At 39.2% G+C, this 18,906-nt stretch overlaps 1 long non-coding RNA gene across 1 annotated transcript; it reads right to left on the bottom strand.

The window, feature by feature from the left end:
* Positions 1 to 5,987: 5,987 nt before the first annotated feature.
* Positions 5,988 to 16,846, bottom strand: LOC130013614 (uncharacterized). Its single transcript, XR_008788805.1, has 2 exons — positions 16,548 to 16,846; positions 5,988 to 7,066 (listed from the first exon to the last, which is right to left on the bottom strand). It is a non-coding gene; the product is annotated as an uncharacterized LOC130013614 (long non-coding RNA).
* Between the last annotated feature and the right edge of the window lie 2,060 nt (positions 16,847 to 18,906).

Raw genomic sequence — 18,906 nt, forward strand, 5'->3', positions numbered from 1 at the left:
AGCTACGACACACTCTTATATCGAATCCAACTACCAAATGTGCACGCAAATTTATACACGATTATAAATTGCCCATTGCCAGACCCCCTGTCCTGCACTACTAACAAAGTCGAACCACGCCGGAAAATCCCTATAAACTTTAGGTAAATGAAAGACAATAAACGTGTGTTTACTGTTTACCTAAACATTTGTTTACTGTTTTTTTATAGCCATACATTTATACGAAATAAGTAGCCTTACTCGTTCGTTTTCCGTTTAATGTTTATTTGAATCGATGTGCTTCCAGCTGTTAGTTCTCATATAAACCTTTCCACGCTACGATAAGACAAAAAACAAAACAAAACTTATATCATTTATAGGCTGGAGGTCAGTCTCGCACGTGACTTGAATTCTAAAAAAACAAACTAGACTAAAACTAGCCTAGAATTTGACGCTCTTTCTATCATTTTCCTATTTGTGAAGGGACGGGTCTTTAAACGTGAAATTAAATAGTTGTTATAGAGTTTTAGCGACATTAAATCAACCATTAAACTCATAAGCTCGAGGCAGTAGAACCAGATCCATGTAGCTGACACCATCTTCAATCGTTTTCTGATATTTTTGTTAACAGACAGGTCTTCTGGTGCTATTAGAACCTACCCGGTGTTCGTCCTATCAACCGTTAACAAGTAACCTTTTATAAAATAACCCGAGGCATGGAACTTTATCAGACTTTTCTCCAAATATCGATCACTTCCTGATCGAGTAAGAGTACCAGCGTTCTATCATATTGATCAGCAGTAAATATATGCGCTAGGCCGTGACAATCACTGATAAGGATGACATCGATGCGACTTAAAGAGCCCAAAATATTAACTTTTTACCTCCGACAAATTAAATTCTAAAATATATTAGAAAAATAAATAAAGATGTTTGAAGCATTTGTAGGTAAAAATTATTTCCTATTTAGTGCAAATGGGTATTAAAATGAGTAAAAGGCACCATTCTGCCCGAACCAGTAACGTCTTGTGTAAACAATGCGCGCGCCATTTAGCCAATGATTGACACTGTGTGATGTAAGGTCACCTGTTGAAGGCAGTCATCTTTTTACAGAGATATTAGAAGCCTTTCGTAATCCTCTGTGAAACAGAATGGCTTTCTATATGTACCAGGTACCTAATCACTCGGCAAACCTCAACAGATTCCAGTACCCTACATCTAATCTCGACTGTATGACCAAGTACGCCATTAGAACTACTTTCAAGTTCCCGGATTACAATGGCATTGTCCATGACGACTAATGACGTCATTGATGACGACGTATTTGAAGAATGTTTTATCATACAAAATTTTCAAAGTTTGAAGCTGTTTTTCTTTCAAGTCTATCCGATTTTCTTTAGACAAGGACAAATTTGCACTGAAAATTCTACACACTCTTCGAACGACGCAATTTTGAGAACTTCTTTCTAAACGCGGGCAAGTTTCCCTTTTAAGTAAACCGGTGCCGCATCGCAAATGTATAGGCGTAGGTGCATATCACTTACTGTCATACAGTCGAGGCGAGATGTAGGGTTCCGGAATCTGCCGAGGTTTGCCGAGTGGTACCTAGTATGACGTCGTCGCAGTCATTTTGAAATTGTGACGTATAAAATTCGAGAGACTTTGAGTCCGAGTTGAGTCCCAAGTCGCTGACTTTATTACTGAGTCGATTTCCCATGTCTTCACAAAGCTCAAATTCCGTTAAAGTCGTCAACTGCCCTTATCACCCAAGGCATATACTCGCTTTACAAGTCATAGTTTCAAATTGCCTAGAGAATTGTTAGATTAGCCAAATATAAAAATCTGAATAGTAATTGTGAGTCAGAGTTTCACATCTAGGTCATTCTGGTACTAACATATGGTTCACTTTTATTTCAATAGTTCGTTTGCACGTAGAGGTCTATAGCTGTGGGAGGAAAGCGGGAGCTCCGGAGAAAACCGACGTACAATTTTGTACTGGAAACTACGCCGCACTTGATTCAATGAAATATCTTAGACCATTCGAACACCCACCAGCATACCATCATATCAACTAACATCTCACTGACAGTACGCAATCAATTCCGTTCTACTTTATGTCCGTCTATAGAGTCCTAGAAAAGGTTACAAAACTAATCTCCACGACAATATATGTTTACCTAGTAAATATATTACAGAGTTCCATACATTCATTGTCTTCTAGTAGACAATTAAATACTACCCATTGTTTCACGAATGGTTTTACAGATTGAGTAAAGAATTCATTGCCTCGGATATACACTCTACATTCTGTGTTTATTAGCACAAAGATTGCGTGTTCGTTGGTATTAAAACCAAGAGGCATTTAATAGATACGCAAAACCATTTCTCAACGAATTAATCAAACGTATAGATGACCCGATGTATTACAGCACTTGGGGCCAGAGGTTTCTTAGAATATTAAAAGAGAAAGAATTTGTGATTTGATATTTATTGTCACGTTCTTTCATTCAGGTGTTATGAACAGATTTAATTGGTAATTGCGCTCCAGAGAACCGGAGCAATTAACAGTATTTTATGACATGTTTAAACACGCGATGACAGCTATAAGTTTCCCTGATATTTTAAAGACGTTAATAATAAAAATTAAAAAAAGGAATGAACATTATTTAACAACAAATAAAACATTCTTTCTCAATCATAAAATGTTCACTTAATTATACTGTTATAAAACTTGATCATCATTCTAGAATTTTGAAACATCTGGTGACGAAAGTAGTTTTATATTGTAAAACAAACAAGGGCAATAATATTAGTATACTGGTTACACCAAATCTCAAGTACCCGAGGAGATAACTCTCACTACACTTGCCTGAATTTTGGACACAGCTCACCAAATATTTCTAATGTAGGGCAAAAGTTTCTGAAAGCGTCAAGTTTTCCTTGGTAGCCGCATCACAATTGTATGTGTGTAGCTACTTATCACTTACCGTCATACAGCCGAGGCTAGATATTAGGTACCGGAGTCAGCCGAGGTTTGCCGAGTGATAATTAGCCAACTCACCCGAGTATGTTGGACTATTCAATCACATCCGAAACTTACGTTGTCTGTCTACAGGATGAGTCAATCAGTAAATCCCCCCCCCCCTTTTTTTTACAAATAACCCCTGTTAAATTATGTATACATGGTGGAGGTGCAGGGCGCGGTGGCTCAGTGAGTAAGGCGTTGGCTCGCTAACCTGGAGGTCCCGTGTTCGATCCCGGTGTTGGCCGAGAAAGTTTATCGGGGTTTTCCGCCGTGGTTCCCCTTTGTCAGTGATGCAGGACAGAGAGTCTGGCTAGGAACAACGTATACCGAGGTCCCGTGAATACACAAAAGAAACCCTTGGCAGTTGCAATTCAATATAAGAGTAGGCCGTAGCGCCGCTGTCGGGGCAAAATTTCCCTTATAGTACACTATATGGGCGTATGCCCGTCTTTATTAGCGCAGTCGGAGCAGAACAGTAGGACTTTACAGTTCGCGACTAATTTAGTTAAATGTAGCTAGTAGCCCCGTGGCTCAGTGACTTTGGCGCTATCTTACTAATCCGGTCACCGTTTCCACTTGCCAGCTGCCTAGTCGTTCGGATGGGACGAAAAACGGAGATAAAGTATGTCACTGGCAGCACATTAAAGACCCCCCGAGAGAGATAAAAAAAATATGACTTGGCAAAATTTCCTTCTTAGTACTCTCCATGGCGTTTGCCAGTCTTCATTGGTGCAGAAAAGTCAAACAAGAAGCCTTTATTAAAGATGCATTATGGGAGATTAGATAAAGAGCTGGCAGTTCTCACTATAATAGTTATAAACTAGATAATGTAAAGGGTATTTGCTGGAAAGTTCAGTCAAATTGATCCACTCTGAACCGAGATTTTAGCGATAGAATTTTCGGTCTAGCCTCGATCATCATTACTAAAGTCGGAACGATAAAAAACATAGTCGAACAGGAAATCGGAACCTAATCCAATAAACATCGCAGGCTAGCGATGACATCACGATTTGATTATGGTCTTGTTTTCTTAATAAATGTCTAAAGAAAGAACTACAATAGGCAAATTTAGCTCTTGCATAATGTATGTTTAATGCTTTAAATCGCATTTCAATTCATTTCATTTCAACCAGTAGATGTCTTCGTATTAGGAATTTTGGAATTAAAACAGCGCCAAATTATCTTACAAATTGGGAGTCGAGGTGACTCAGTGACTAAGGCGCTGGTCCTCTAACTAGGAGGTCCTGGGCTCGATCCCGTTATTCCTCGGGATTTATCAGTGTCTTGATAAAACGAAAAACAGCGGACCGTTCCGTGTATACGTCGGCGTACACGTAAAAAGATACTTTGACAGTTGGAATTCGATGATAAATTGTCCTTATAGCCCACAGTAGGGCGTATGCAAAAATGAAATGAAATGAAATGGGGTTTAACGTCCTACTGTCCTGCTCCGAACTGGGCTAATTAAGACGGGCATACGCCATACAGTGTGCTATGAGGGACATTTTGCCCGGACAGCGGCACTACGGCCTACTCTTATATCGACTTCCAACTGCTAAGGGATCTTTTACGTGCACGCCAATGTGTACACGGGACCTCGGTTTTTCCTACCATCCGAACGACTAGACAACCGTCTTTGTCAGGCCGTCTGGCGTATGCCCGTCTTCATTAGACCGACTGGCACAGAATGGAAAGTAAGATGTTAAGATTTAGATAAAGAGCTGGTCGTTATCGCTATAATATTTCAAAAATAGATAATGCAAAATGAATATTTTCAAAATTTCATTCAAATGATTTTATTTTGAGCGAAGTTATCAATGGTTGTAGTTTTGATAAGATGTGTGCGTGCATTGATCGTAGCAACCGTACTGGTCATTCGAGTCTTAGCCGCGCTTTTCCATTTTTAAATTAAATCATTAAATGGCCGAAACATTCTAATCTACTCAAAATCGGAGACATCCGATGGCATCGAGAGTTGATTTTTGTCTTGTCATGTTAATTAATGTCTAATTAATAATGTATATAAAATTTAAGGTCCAAAGAAAGACCTGCAATAGGCAGATTAAGCTCTTGCATAATTCCTGTTTAATTTCACGTTACAAACGATATATTCTACTGACAAACTAAAATTATTTTGAAACTCGACTTTCTAAAACTGGTAATTACCGTAAACACGAGACGAATCCAACATGGAATTAATCTCAGTTTTCAAGTCTAAGTTTTATTTTTATGTTATTAGCGTCACCATTTGGCATTCATAGAAACCGTTTAGATCTTAGACTTTCCATGCATCATGACTTCTAATGGTTGACGGGGGTTATCATTACCGCAGTTACCCGCCTTAATAGATGTTTAGAATTATTCGTGAAATTTCATAGCTATTCCTAATTACAGCCTGGGCCATGCGTGTAAAAACCTATCATGGATCGATTACTGCTCGGGATGGATAGTAACAAGCTTTGGTAATAGGTTTGTTTTTTTTTTCTCAGCAAACATACGTATAAAATCGCGTGAACGTGAAAAAGAAAATAAATAAAACTTGTTGTATTTGGAAATAATATGAAATTACCTCCGCCCCCATCAGTGTACAGAACATTACGGGGGAATACATTGCTGACAATATTATGGATCTTTCCAAAAGAGCAAGGAACGCTGCCTTTCAGCCGATAGTCCCCTTCGCGAAAAAGGGTGGGTTGGGGGTTGGTCGGGAAGAGGGGGCGAGTGGCCTGACACGGGCTTTTTAAATTATAGTCTGCATTGAGTCAGGTGCATGGTTTCGAACCCCCGGGTTGTACGTGACAATGAGTAGGGTTTCCCCAAACTGCTAAAGACCTCTACGCGCAAGTGAATTATTCAAATAAAATTGTACCATATGTTAGACTCGAAATGATCTGATTTGTATCAAGTGGACGTTAAACTCCATATCTCGCTCTCTCCGTCTCTCTTTCAATTCGCTACTTTGACATCTGGAACGAAACTCACGTTTCTAGATTCCCATATTTATTATAAATGCATAATCAATACAATATTTGAAGAAATAAACATATTGTTTCTGTGATATTTATAGCAATATTCGATTTATTAGCACTAAACAACATGTCAATGCTTAATGATATAAAAGGCCTTTAATTTTATAGACCGTAAAACTCCTGCCATTAAATCAAATATATGGTTGAATCACTGCAACATGAAACAATAGCGGAAATAATCCCTGTTGGCTTTATTGTATAATAGGAAATATTGCAATTTAGATATGTTTTTGCTTCTGAATTATAACTATATAAAGACAATAATTCGATGTTCGGGATACGGATAATGCTTTCTTAAAAAGTATAAGCCGATTAACCCACGCTTGCTTCTGGAACGAAATTTAACATATTTCAAAATTCAAATGTGGTACACTTCTCAGTATAAGTAAAACAAATCTGATTAAAATAGAGATCTATATTTCGTTTCGTTTTTTTTTTAATACTTTCGATGACCTACACTACATGAAGATATGACCAGTTGTACTGGGAGGTCGCGTCAGGGGTCATACGAGCGGCTTTTCACCCTATGACGCCAGACATTGATTAATCAATCAGCGTTGACGTTTCTAGGGGTTTACTCACAGTTCTGTGGCCAATTCCTCACATCAACTAGAACACCTGTTATATAACAACTCTTCCAGATCCTAGTGTTGTGGAGACAAGCAAACACGAAATTTTGAACTATAAAAAACGAAACGAAATAGGATCTGTGTTTTAATCAGATTAAAGTAAAACAACGTAAAATTAAAAAAAAGGTTATGGTGAGCGAATATTTTATAACTCAATTATCGTACAATTCCCGGTAAAAGTAAAACAGAATAAAATAAAAAAAGTTCACGATGAGCACTTTTTAAAATGAGTTCTTCTAATAACAGGTGATGGCCTGGAAATAACAAGCCGTAATAATATTTCGTTTCTGTTTTATGTTTTTCAGATCGTCTTCCTTGGCACCAAAATCTTTTGCTGTTTCGTAAGCCACGTCCATAAGCCGATGTAACAATCGATTGGCTAATTCCAATTCACGTGACAATTCCTGAAAATAGAAAGTTGTGGAAATATTTAATAAAGCAGACTAAAATTTAATTAATCTGTGGTTTAACGTCGACTCGACACAAACTAGGTAATTTCGGGACTAACGTATGGTTGAATTTTATTTCAATAATTTACTTGCGCGCAGGGGTCTTTAGCAGTGGGAGGAAACCAGAGAACCCGGAGGGAACCCACGAGGTTGAACAGGCGACCCTTCTCCATGTCACGTACAACCAGGGAATCGAAACCACGCCAGTTGACTCAATGACAGGCCTTAATGTACAGCGCGCACGTGCTAACCATTCGGTCATCCATCCGCACCGAATTTACAATTAGGACTTGGATTCAATCGTACTGCCTAAACTTGTTTGTGACGCTGACTTTATTATATCATCTTACATTTGTTTCAGTCAAGCACGCCAAGCAAACTGGTTCACCTTTAATAATAAACTAGGTCACCGGATGTGACGCTTTAAAAGTAACTGTCATGTCTAATTTGTCTAAAGCTGTTTTTCTTTCGTTAGCCGCCGATTCACCTTTAGAATACACCACCTATCCGGACATACTGTCACTGGATATTATGTCTCTGATTCCCGCCAAAATGCATAACAGTTTAATTAAACTAGATCTACAGATGGAGTTTAATGGGTTGCTATAGATAAGAAAGTGAAATATTGAACATGTCACCCAAGACTGGAATCATTCTCGTTCATTTGGAAGCGATGGTTTGTCGTGTACCTTGTTGACATACTAAACTTAGGCTGTCTGTCTACAGTTAGCTCCGCTTGAGAAGAGACACTAAGCTAGTTGACCGACATTTTAAGTCCTAAATCGACGATTTATGTCGAAAACACTATAAGTTTTTATTCTCCTTCTATTTAATAGAATTGAATAGGTTTATTTAGTCTGTGTGTGAATGCCAGATGTGAAATGGAGAAGAACCGGATTACAAAGCAATATACTATTTTTTAGATATGGCGGTCATTCAGGACAGAGATTAATTCTCGAAGTATGGAGTACATGGATCTCTGTGTGCCGAATGCCTTGTTGGCCGTCACATAATGTTGTATTTGAGTTATTCCTCATATTACCCTATTTTAATACTTCTAGAACAAATACAAAAAAACTCTTCAGATCAAGTATATTATATTGACTATAGCCCAAGGAAGTCTGTATAACAAAAAATGAACCATCTACCTAGAGGCGAATTACCGAGATAGTCTGTTGGTTTCTGGTTTAAAGAGTTCATTCATTACGCAAATCTTAATCTGTCTGTCTGTCTATTTAGTGTGATTTATTTACCGATGTTTTGGATTCGCGCACTGACCTGATAAAATATTTTCTAGTTAATTTTCTTTACAAAAACAATTGTAAGCAATTTGAACTGGACTGGCAACGAACAGTGTCTAGTCGTTTGGATAATACGAAAAACCGAGGCCTGATGTACACGTTGTAGTGCACGTAAAAGAACCCATGACAGTTGGAATTCGAAATAAGCGCCGCTGTTCTAGGAAAATCCCCACACCTCCGCCATAGCACCATTGATGGTGTATACCCGCCTTCATAATCCCAGTTGGCGCATTAATGTAGAACGTTAAACACCATTTCATGTACAGATTTTCCGGCGTGGTTTCCCCTTGTCAGTGATGCAGGACGGAGGGCCTGACAAGGACAGCTGTCTAGTCATTCGGATGAGACGAAAAACCGAGGTCCAGTGTACACATTGGCGTGCACGTAAAAGATCCCTTGACAGTTGGAATTCGATATAAGAGTAGGCCGTTGTGCCGCTGTCCGGGCAAAATTTCCCTCATAGCACACTGTATGGCGTATGCCCGTCTTCATTAGCCCAGTTCGGAGCAAAACAGTAGGACGTTAAACCCCATTTCATTTCATTTCCATTTCATGTAATTGAAAGGCGGCATAAGTGGCATAAACAGGTCACAATTCTACGGAAATACAATTACTGCTTATTACTGAGCGACGTTTCGACTAGGCTTCTCTAGTCATTATCAAGTAATGATAAAATATGAAAATATGACAAGATAATATATACATGTACACAGCAATCATTGGTTAATGATGACCAACCAGATATACCTTTTAATTACATGTACCTAAAGAAGCAGTAATAAGCAGTAATTGTATTCCAAAGAATTGTGTCCTGTTTATTCTAGTTCAATTACTAAATGCCATTGTAACAATTTACCAACGTAGCGTTTTGCTCTTTAATAAGTTAAACATACATTATGGGAGATTCGATAACGAGTTGACAGTTCTCACTATAATAGTTAAAAACTAGATAATGCATCTTTAACACAAAACTGGTCGGGGATTGATTAAAACAATTTAAAGATGCATTATGGGAGATTAGATAAAAAGATGGCTGTTCTCACTATAATAGTTAAAAACCAGATAATGTAAAGGCAATTTGCTGAAAATTTCATTCAAATTGATCCACTATGAACCGAGATCTAAGCGATTGAAATTTCCGCCTAGCCTCGATTATCATTACTAAAGTCAGTACGATAAACAGTATAGTCTTGATTATCCATTTAATCGTTAAATCGTGAAGCAAAGTTATGCAGTAAATCGGCTCGTAATCCACTAAACATCGCAGGCTAGCGATGCCATCTAGAGTTGATTATGGTCTGGATAGGTTAATTAATGTCTAATTAATATCAGGCCAGGCCCAAAGAAAGAACTGCAATAGACAGATTTAGCTCTTGCATAATGTGTGTTAAATGACTTCGAAGAATGGTAATATATTGTGATAAAGCAACGCCAATTTGATTTCATTTTCTTTAAGAATACCTGTAAAAATTGCCCGTCTAATTTTTTCGGGAAAAAGACTTCTTTAAAAACAAAAAGTACTTGCTTTAGTTCCATGTATTTAAGTTTTGGTTCAAGTGGCTATTCATTTATCAAGAAATGAAATCCAATTGATGTGGCCGAAATATCGGATAGCGGTTCTACTGATGACATTACTCAGTGCAGTACAAGGATAGCTGCAATGGGTCTTGTCATCAGTAGAACTGTACTGGGTCTTGTCATCAGTAGAAATGTGCTGGGTCTTGTCATCAGTAGAAATGAAATGGGGTTTAACGTCCTACTGTTCTGCACCGACTGGGATAATGAAGACGGGCATAGGCCCCTGCGCCATACAGTGGCGGCACTATGGCTTACTTTTATATCAAATTCCAACTGCCAAGGGATCTTTTAGATGCATGCTAATGTATACACGGGACCTCGGTTTTTCGCCTAGCTAGTCCCCCTGTCCTGCATCACTCACAAGGGGAAACCACGCCGGGAAATCCCTATGAACTCCTCGGCAAACATCAGGTTCGAAACACATGCCGAAACGTCGTGGTACGTGTATAACAAACACATGATTGACATAATGATAATGTTTTTGTGTCTGTGTGTTCGTGTGTAATTTCCTTCTTGCATGTCTAATTCCTTATTTATTATAATCATGCATAATATCCCCCAAGTTCTATAGTGTCAGACATATCCTAGTACTAGGGCTTCACTCAATCAGCAGGATGATGTTGATTTATTACAGTTCGTCTGGTAGCAATGGTGCTTCAAAGAAATGGAAACCACTTAGGGCGACATTGATGTCTCAATTTATACGCTGGCAAAACAAATTCGCGATTATGTCAATTACTTGGGTATAATGAAAACAATTACAACCTCGGCTCTGCAATAAGAAGTCAATACAATGTTTGGGTTAAGGAGGTGGCAATGATAATTAAAGCTCCTTCACTGGGAATTTTGGGGGAGGTAAAGTGTCGGGTCGGAACGTTCCGAATTGACGGAATTGTAATAAAGCGGTACCAGAGTTCTGCCGGTCCTGAAAATAGATGCAGTGTGAGCGGAATCGTGACGTAATCAGGTGATTGGTTGAGACAGTATGCGCATGTTTGGCCGTCCAGAATTCCTGTGGTTGCTCGATTGACACATTTTAAGGGATTTGAAGATTCCCACGACGTTCAATCGAGTAATATACTCATAGAAGTAAAATACACCGCGAAAAACTGTTTAGATACGAGAACGTTTCAAAAAAAAAAAAAAAAAAAAAATGAGTGGGGTCGCGAGCGGGTGTTCTTAGAAGGGCGAGTCACCAATCGCCGGGTGCACAGTGGCAAGGGCCCATAAATAATATTAATCAAATATGTCAAATGTTTTCCTTTTTCATTCTGTAACGCAAAAGATAGATAAATTAAAATTGGATTATATTGTCGAAGGCTCTTCTGCTTTAAAGATATCCCCACACAAATAATTAAAAATAAATACGTTCTGGGACCTGTTTCACGAAATTTTAACTAAGATAAAATCCAAATTTTAGTAATTTGATTGGATAATATTAAGTTGATTTTAGTGCTTAGCCAATCAAAATTGAAATATCTACTAAAATTTGGATTTTATCTTTAGTTAAGATTTCGAGAAACAGGGCTCAGATTAACTTATATCGTATCCGGGCGGGAGCGGTAATTATCAAGTCTGGTTCTCACTTGTCAAAGATGGCGGCTGCAGAACTGACAACAAAAAATGTGTAGCTAACAAAGAATGTATTCATGACGTATGTTCGTCATCATTAGCCCAGTTGGTGTAAAAAAGTAGGACGTTTAAAAACCCAATTTCATTTCCTGTTTTGGTGTATGCCCGTTTTTATTATCCCAGTCGGTCCAGAAAGTTAGGACGTTAAAAACCATTAATTTTATTTAAGTATTCCAAAGTCCGCTGTCCGGGCAAAATCCCCCCATAGTAGGCTACACTGTATGGCGTATACCCTTCTTCATTATCCCAGTCGGTGCACTGGTGCAGCGTGATTCCGCCTTGCCAGTGATGCAGGACGGGGGGCCTGCCAAGGACAGCTGTCTAGTCGTTCGGAGGGATCGAAAAACCGAGGTCTTGTGTACACATTGGCGTGCACGTAAAAGATCCCTTGACAGTTGGAATTCGATATAAGAGTAGGCCGTAGTGCCGCTGTCCGGGCACAATTTCCCTCATAGCACACAGTATGGCGTATGCCGTCTTCATTAGCCAAGTTCGGAGCAGAACAGTAGGCCTTTAGACTCCATTTCACTTCATGTCGACTATTCCAAGGGCGTGGGGTGTTGATAACTGGGTAATCTTGTCAATCAAAGTTATTTCGATTTAACAGACCTACTTTCTGAAATCTTTCATATATGTCGACAATCACCTACCAAATTGGAAACGTGATCCCAAAAAGATAAGCTTGAAATTACGCAGATTACAGACGGAAATTGTTACTATATATGAGGAACGGGGTAATCCTATCAAAGATATCTCATTTGGATCACCACACAGACATCTTAATTGAAATTGTACGTTATGAAAGGACACAAATCGAATACTATACAGTAGCCGATTGGTTAAAGTAGCTAAGTCTCTAACTCAATATCATCTAAAGTCTTCGACACTGAAAACACGAATTATTTGTCAATTTACATTAAAATTGATGTTGTGATCTTACCGGGAAAAGACGGGCTTCTGATGTCCAATATTTAAGACAAAATAAACATTTTACCATTGGTACACAATTCGTGTACCATAATGCGTTTCAGCGCCATTTGTAACAAGTGACTCGAAGAATGAGGCTAGACATATTCCACAAGTCATGTCAAACGGTGACGCCATATTTTTATCTGGGGAACAAGCGTAATAAATACTATGCGTGTAGACTGGAACAACCAGACGCTAGACATTACCATTCGATTGAGACTTCTGGCGTATTTCGCCAAACATAACTAATTAGAAATTACAGTAAAACAGAAACGATTGAATGCAAATCAGTTTATATATATTCATAATACATTATTATCTGCGTTGTGACCCATTTGTGTCAATTACTAGGTCCCAAATATTAGCGATTTAGCTCCTTAAAATGACCGATTGCTGAGCGAAATGGAACCGACGTCACAGTAGCTCAGTGCGTAAGTCGCTGGCTCACTAACATGTGGATCGCGGTTTCGATCCCGGTGTTGGCCATGAAAGTACATATCAGTGGTGCAGGTCTGGTAACCTGACAAGGAACGGTGCCTAGTCCTTCGGGTTGGACGGAAAATCGAGTTATCGTGTACAAGTTGGCTTGAGCTTAAATTAAACCATCACTGTAAGAATTCAAAATTATCCAGTTTGTATTTCATTACATGTCTTCAATAGTTGGTGGAGAAAATTAAATTAGGACGTTTTTACCCCATTTCATTTCTCTATATCTCCAATCTTTGAATGTTTTAAATATTTTTCGCATATTATTCAGTTTATATTATTTTCACCCCCCCCCCCCCCAAAGAAAAAATAATTAAAAAAAAACCCCAACAAAAAACAAGAGGAAAAAAGGGCACACTAAAACCCTTGTTTTTCAACCTGCGATTCGTGAAAAATCTGGGAGGGGGAGAGGGATCCACAAAGTCAAAGTGATTCCTCGGGGATCCGCGGAGTAAAGAGAGATGCGTCGAAAGAACATAATCATGTAAAATTCAGTTTGAGTACCCGACGTTTTACCCACTGGGCCACAGCGATTCCCTTCAATCACGCAACATTAGTTTAAAAGTGAAATCTAGATATTTTCAGGGCGAAACCCCGTGACAAGCCTTTATCATATTCCGTCAACTGTCTGAAGCTCTGGGAAATTCTTTAAAAAAAAAAGAATTAAAAACTTTTTTTGTTTCCATATTCTGTGAAGTGTGCACGCGTGGATAATATCGTATATACGCTTGCCTAGGTTACAACAATACATGATCGTGGCGATTATAAAGTTACTCATACATTAAAAAAATGAAATTCCAGAAATAAGTTACGTAACCCCGTTAAATAAGTATGGCGACCATTTCCGAACGGTTCAATATTTTGATTTTAAATTTCAGACAACGTAAATATTCCGTTTCGTCACATGTTGGCATTTGGATTACGTTGTTTAAGCCAATTCCAGGTACTAGCATGCGGTTCAACGAGAGTTTGGAGCCACGGTGGCTTAGTGAGTGGGGCACTGGCTCGCTAACCAGGTGGTCCGGGGTTCGATTCCGCTGTTAGCGAGTAAAGTAATATAGGATTTTTTTTCAGCCTGGCTTCCCAATGTTCGTGAGGCAGGACGGAGGGTCTGGCGAGGAACCGAAATTAGTCGTTCATGTGGGGCAAAATTCCGAGGACCTGTGTATAAGCTGACGTGAACACAATTTTATTATCTTTTGAGAGTTGGAATTCGATGAAAAATAGGCGAAAACTCCGCTGTCCGGGTATCGTTATCCCGGTTCGTGCAGACGTGTCAGAGGGAGAGAGAAAGAGAATAGGTAATTTCGGGACTAACATATGGTTCAATTTTATTTCAACAATTCGCTTGCGCGTATGGGTCTTTAGCAGTGGGAGGAAACCGGAGGACCCGGAGCAAACCCACGAGGTTGAACAGGCGACCCTCCTCGTTGTCACGTACAAGCGGAGAATCGAAACCACGCCACTTGACTCAATAACAGACTTTATGATTCAACGCGCACGCGTTACCCAATTGACCACCAGACATGTAGGACGTTTAAATCCCATTTCATTTCACAGGCAGGTACTTACTAATGTAGATGAAATGAAACAGATTTTAACGTCTTAATTTTCTGCACCGACTGGGCTGATGAAGACGGATCTATTAATGTAACTTAATGATTTGCATGCTTGGAGTCAATCTAAAACAAGGAAATGAAAAGACGACTTTTGTCCCTAATGCTATATTCGCACTGTCGTGAAATGCGTTAGTTAGGATTGTCCTTATTGAGTGCACGATCTGGTACGTGCAGATACGTTCGGGTACGTTTCGAAACGGTCAACAACGACTGACCACAATATATGATAAGACCTGACAGGATCACCACGATTACTTCATGATTGAAACCATGATTTCAATCGTAGCACGAATCGTGATAGTGGGAACCTAGTCCAAAAGATCAGAAGTGTGGGAGTTTAAAACAATGTAATTAGTACCGGAAAGAAACTTTGTTGGAAGTCATCCCAACATCCTAAGTGCAGGATAACCGCATTTGGAGGAAAACCCATTAGACAAACCCGCAGATAAAATAAATTGAAATGAAGTGGGGTTTAATGTCCTACTGTTCTGCTCCGAATGGACTAATGAAGACGGGAGACAGAGAGAGAGAGAAATGGGGTTTATGGTCCAGTCGACACAAACTAGGTCATATCGGGACTAACATATGGTTTAATTTTATTTCAATAATTCGCTTGCGTAGGGGTCTTTAGCAGTGGGAGGAAACCGGAGGACCCGGAGAAAACCCACGAGGTTGGAAGGCGACCCTACTCCTTGTCACGTACAACCGGGGATTCGAAACCACACCAGTTGACTCAATGACAGACTTTATGGTACAGCGCGCACGTGCTAACCATTCAGCCATCCAACCCCCCAATGAAGACGGGAATACGCCATACCGTGTGCTATAAGGGAAATTTTGCCCTGATAGCGCCGTTACGGCCTACTCTTATATCGAATTCCCCCTATCAAGGGATCTTTTACGTGCACGCTAATGTATTCACTCAAACTGATTCACTCTGAACCGATAATTTAGCGATTGAATTTTAGGCCTAGCCTTGATCATCATTACTAAAGTCGGTACGATAAAAATCATCGTCTCGATTATCCATTTTTTGATTAAATCATCAATGAGCGTTGAGCAGCAGATCGGATTCTAATCCGGTAAATGTCACAGGCTATCGATGACATCGAGAGTTGATTATGGTCTGGATAAGTTAGTTAATATCTAATTAATAATTTAGATAACATTTCAGGCCTAAAGAAAGATCTTCTATTGGCAGATTTAGCTCTTGCATAATGTATGTTTAAGTAAATAAAAAGTAGAAGAAAAGAGAAGAAACCAATAAACTATCTTGGGAACGAAACTTCTCAGAACCAAACATTTTAAGTTAAAAAATGCGAATATACTTGGAACGTCTTGTGATTAAAACCTATCATATCGTTTAAAGATGTGAATATTACAGATAAGCAGAAAATAAATTGTCTTGCGAAACTTATAACAAATAAAAAGTAAATTTAAAAATGTGAATTCCCCGGGTGGAAAAGGTTTAAAGTCCACTCGACACAAACCAGATCATTTCGCGACTAACATATGTCTCAATTTTATTTCAATAATTCGCTTGCGCGTAGGGGTCTTTAGCTGTGGGAGGAAACGGCGGACCCGGACAAAACCTACGAGGTTGAACAGGCGACTCGACTCCTTGTCACGTACAAGCGAGGAATCAAAACCTCACCAGTTGACTCAATGACAAACCGTACAATCTAAACCATTCGCCCCCTCTTCCACAAAAAGAGAAGAAAATGTTTTTGAACGAAACTTTTCATAAGCTATATTTAAAGATATGAATATCCTAAGTCAATAAAAAGTTAAAAAGAAAAATACTCGTCACTACCGGCCGATAAAATCTATTACAAATATAAAACCTCCTACCTGTGATTTGGCTGCCAATTCATATTCATTTCTGCTTCTTTCTGATGATGGTGAAGTTAAAGCCACTTGTAAAACTAGAGCCAAAACAAACAGAAGAACCAATTTAACTGCCGAACTCATATTTCAGGTTAATTAAATAATTTGGTGAAAGTAGTCGGAAGGCTTTGTTGTTTGTACTTTTTGTAATGACGAGGTCTAACTGATTAATCTGAAAGCAGTGTGTGTTGGGAATATTCAAGATAGTGTTGGCTAACCTCTCGTCATTCCTATATACTCCAATCAGAGGTACACCAATCGAACGTAGCCAATATGCAAATTAAGCCCGCTATGAATGGCATCCAATCGTTTGTGAGCGTCTCTAGGCAACAATACATCATCAAAGTTGGCCAATTAAATCGACACTATTCTTAACCTTTCTTTTATATTGCTTGTATTCAATCAAGGATAGTTTTTACTTAAGAGGCCTAAGGGCCTTCATTGCTCAACGGTTTAAAGTATAAGCACAGTTAAGATTTTCGTTAGAGAGATGGGGTTTAACGTCCACTCGACATAAACGAGGTCATTTCGGGACTAACATATGGTTCAATTTTATTTCAATAATTCGCTTGCACGTATGGGTCTTTAGCAGTGAAAGGAAAAAAAACAAACACGAGGTTGGACAGGCGGCTCTACTTCTTGTCACATACAACCGGGGAATCGAAGCCACGCCAGTTGACTCAATGACAGACCTTATGATACAACGTGAACGTGCGAACCATTCGCCCCCCCCCCCCCTGTCGGTGGTACACAGATCGGAGACTTCGTGTCACCTTGAGTAAGGCGCTAGCGCATTAATAAGGCCTTCCATTGTACATAGTGGTCGAGAACGTTGCTCACGATTTTATAGCGTGGTTTTCCCCTGGTCAGTCGTGTAGGACGGAGGACCTGACAAGGACGAAAACCCGAGACCACATGTACTTGTTGCAGTGGACGCAAAAGAACCCTTAGCAGTTGGAATTAGATGTGGAAAAAACGGAAAAGCCGCCATAGGGGCAAAATTGCCCTAATAGCACACTGCATGGCGTATGCACATCTTCATTAGCCCAGTTGGTGCAGAAAAGTAGGACGTTAAACCCATTTCATTTTGTTTCATATAAGCAATATTATGACGTTTTAATGGTAGATAGGATAAGGAGTCCATGAAGTCATCTGTAGTGCGTAAACTCAGAACACTGGATCACAACAAAATGTCCCGAGTTTGAATCAAGACGTACATTTAAAAGATCCCACAGCAGTTAAAATTACAAAAAAAAATGTAGGCTGAAACACGGCGACGAGGATAGGATTCTCCCCGCCTCGCGCTTTGTACAAGTAACCACAAAAATAGAAATTGACATATGTTAGTCTCAAAATGAACTAAGCAAAGTCCTAATCCCCATTTCATTCGAAACAAAAATAAAATGAAACGAAATGGGTTTAACATCCTACTGTTTTGCTCCGAACCATGGGCTAATGAAGACTGGCATACACCATGCAGTGGGCTATGAGGGAAATTTTGCCCGGACAGCGGAGTTATGGCCTACTTTTACATCGAATTCTATCTGCCAAGAGATCTTTTACCTTCACGCCAATGTGTACACGGGACCTCGGCTCTTTGTCCCATCCGAACTACTAGAGAGTTGTCCTATTCAGGCCCTCCGTCCTGCACCACTGACAATGGTAAACCACGACGGAAATCTCGAAGAACTTGCTCGGCCAACACCGGGAGCGAAACCGACAAAAATGCAAATAGATTTACGACCTACATAATTGAATACAAAAGCCCTTTTTGTGCGGATTGTCCCGAAGACTGTAAAAAGAAGAAGAAATTGTCGTATGTTAATGTTCGCCTCAAACTGAATTAAGTAAAGTCTTAATCCCTATTTCATTCACAAGTAGAAACCAATTTGCGGCGGACATAATGTTTAAAAAAAATAAATAAATAAATAAAATATCAGTCTCATTTCAAAAACAGCGGACAAAGGTGACGACAAAAGTCTTTTTTGTGCGGTTGGCCCTGAAGACTAAAAAACCCAAAAACAAAAAATCCCATTTTACTTTTCACTCATTCTTTAAATTCGATTTACTCGAGTGTGTGAAATATGTGAAATTGGCGGGTAACTTCAGCAGTTAATTGTGTGATTTTATAGTCTTCCTTTACTTGACTCTCTTCTAAAAGCAATTCATTCATTAAGACGGGAAACTGTTTTTCTATATAGCACGTGCTTGTACGGTACAGTTAGGTGGCAATAAACGAAGTTAATTTCAGATTCAGCTCATGATTTACCGTTTATTGCGAACTTTATCTTCGTCGCGGAGGAACATTAAACGAAAACAAGTG

Source organism: Patella vulgata, chromosome 7 (genome assembly GCF_932274485.2).
Source record: "Patella vulgata chromosome 7, xgPatVulg1.2, whole genome shotgun sequence".
In the NCBI taxonomy this organism is placed as follows: domain Eukaryota; kingdom Metazoa; phylum Mollusca; class Gastropoda; family Patellidae; genus Patella; species Patella vulgata.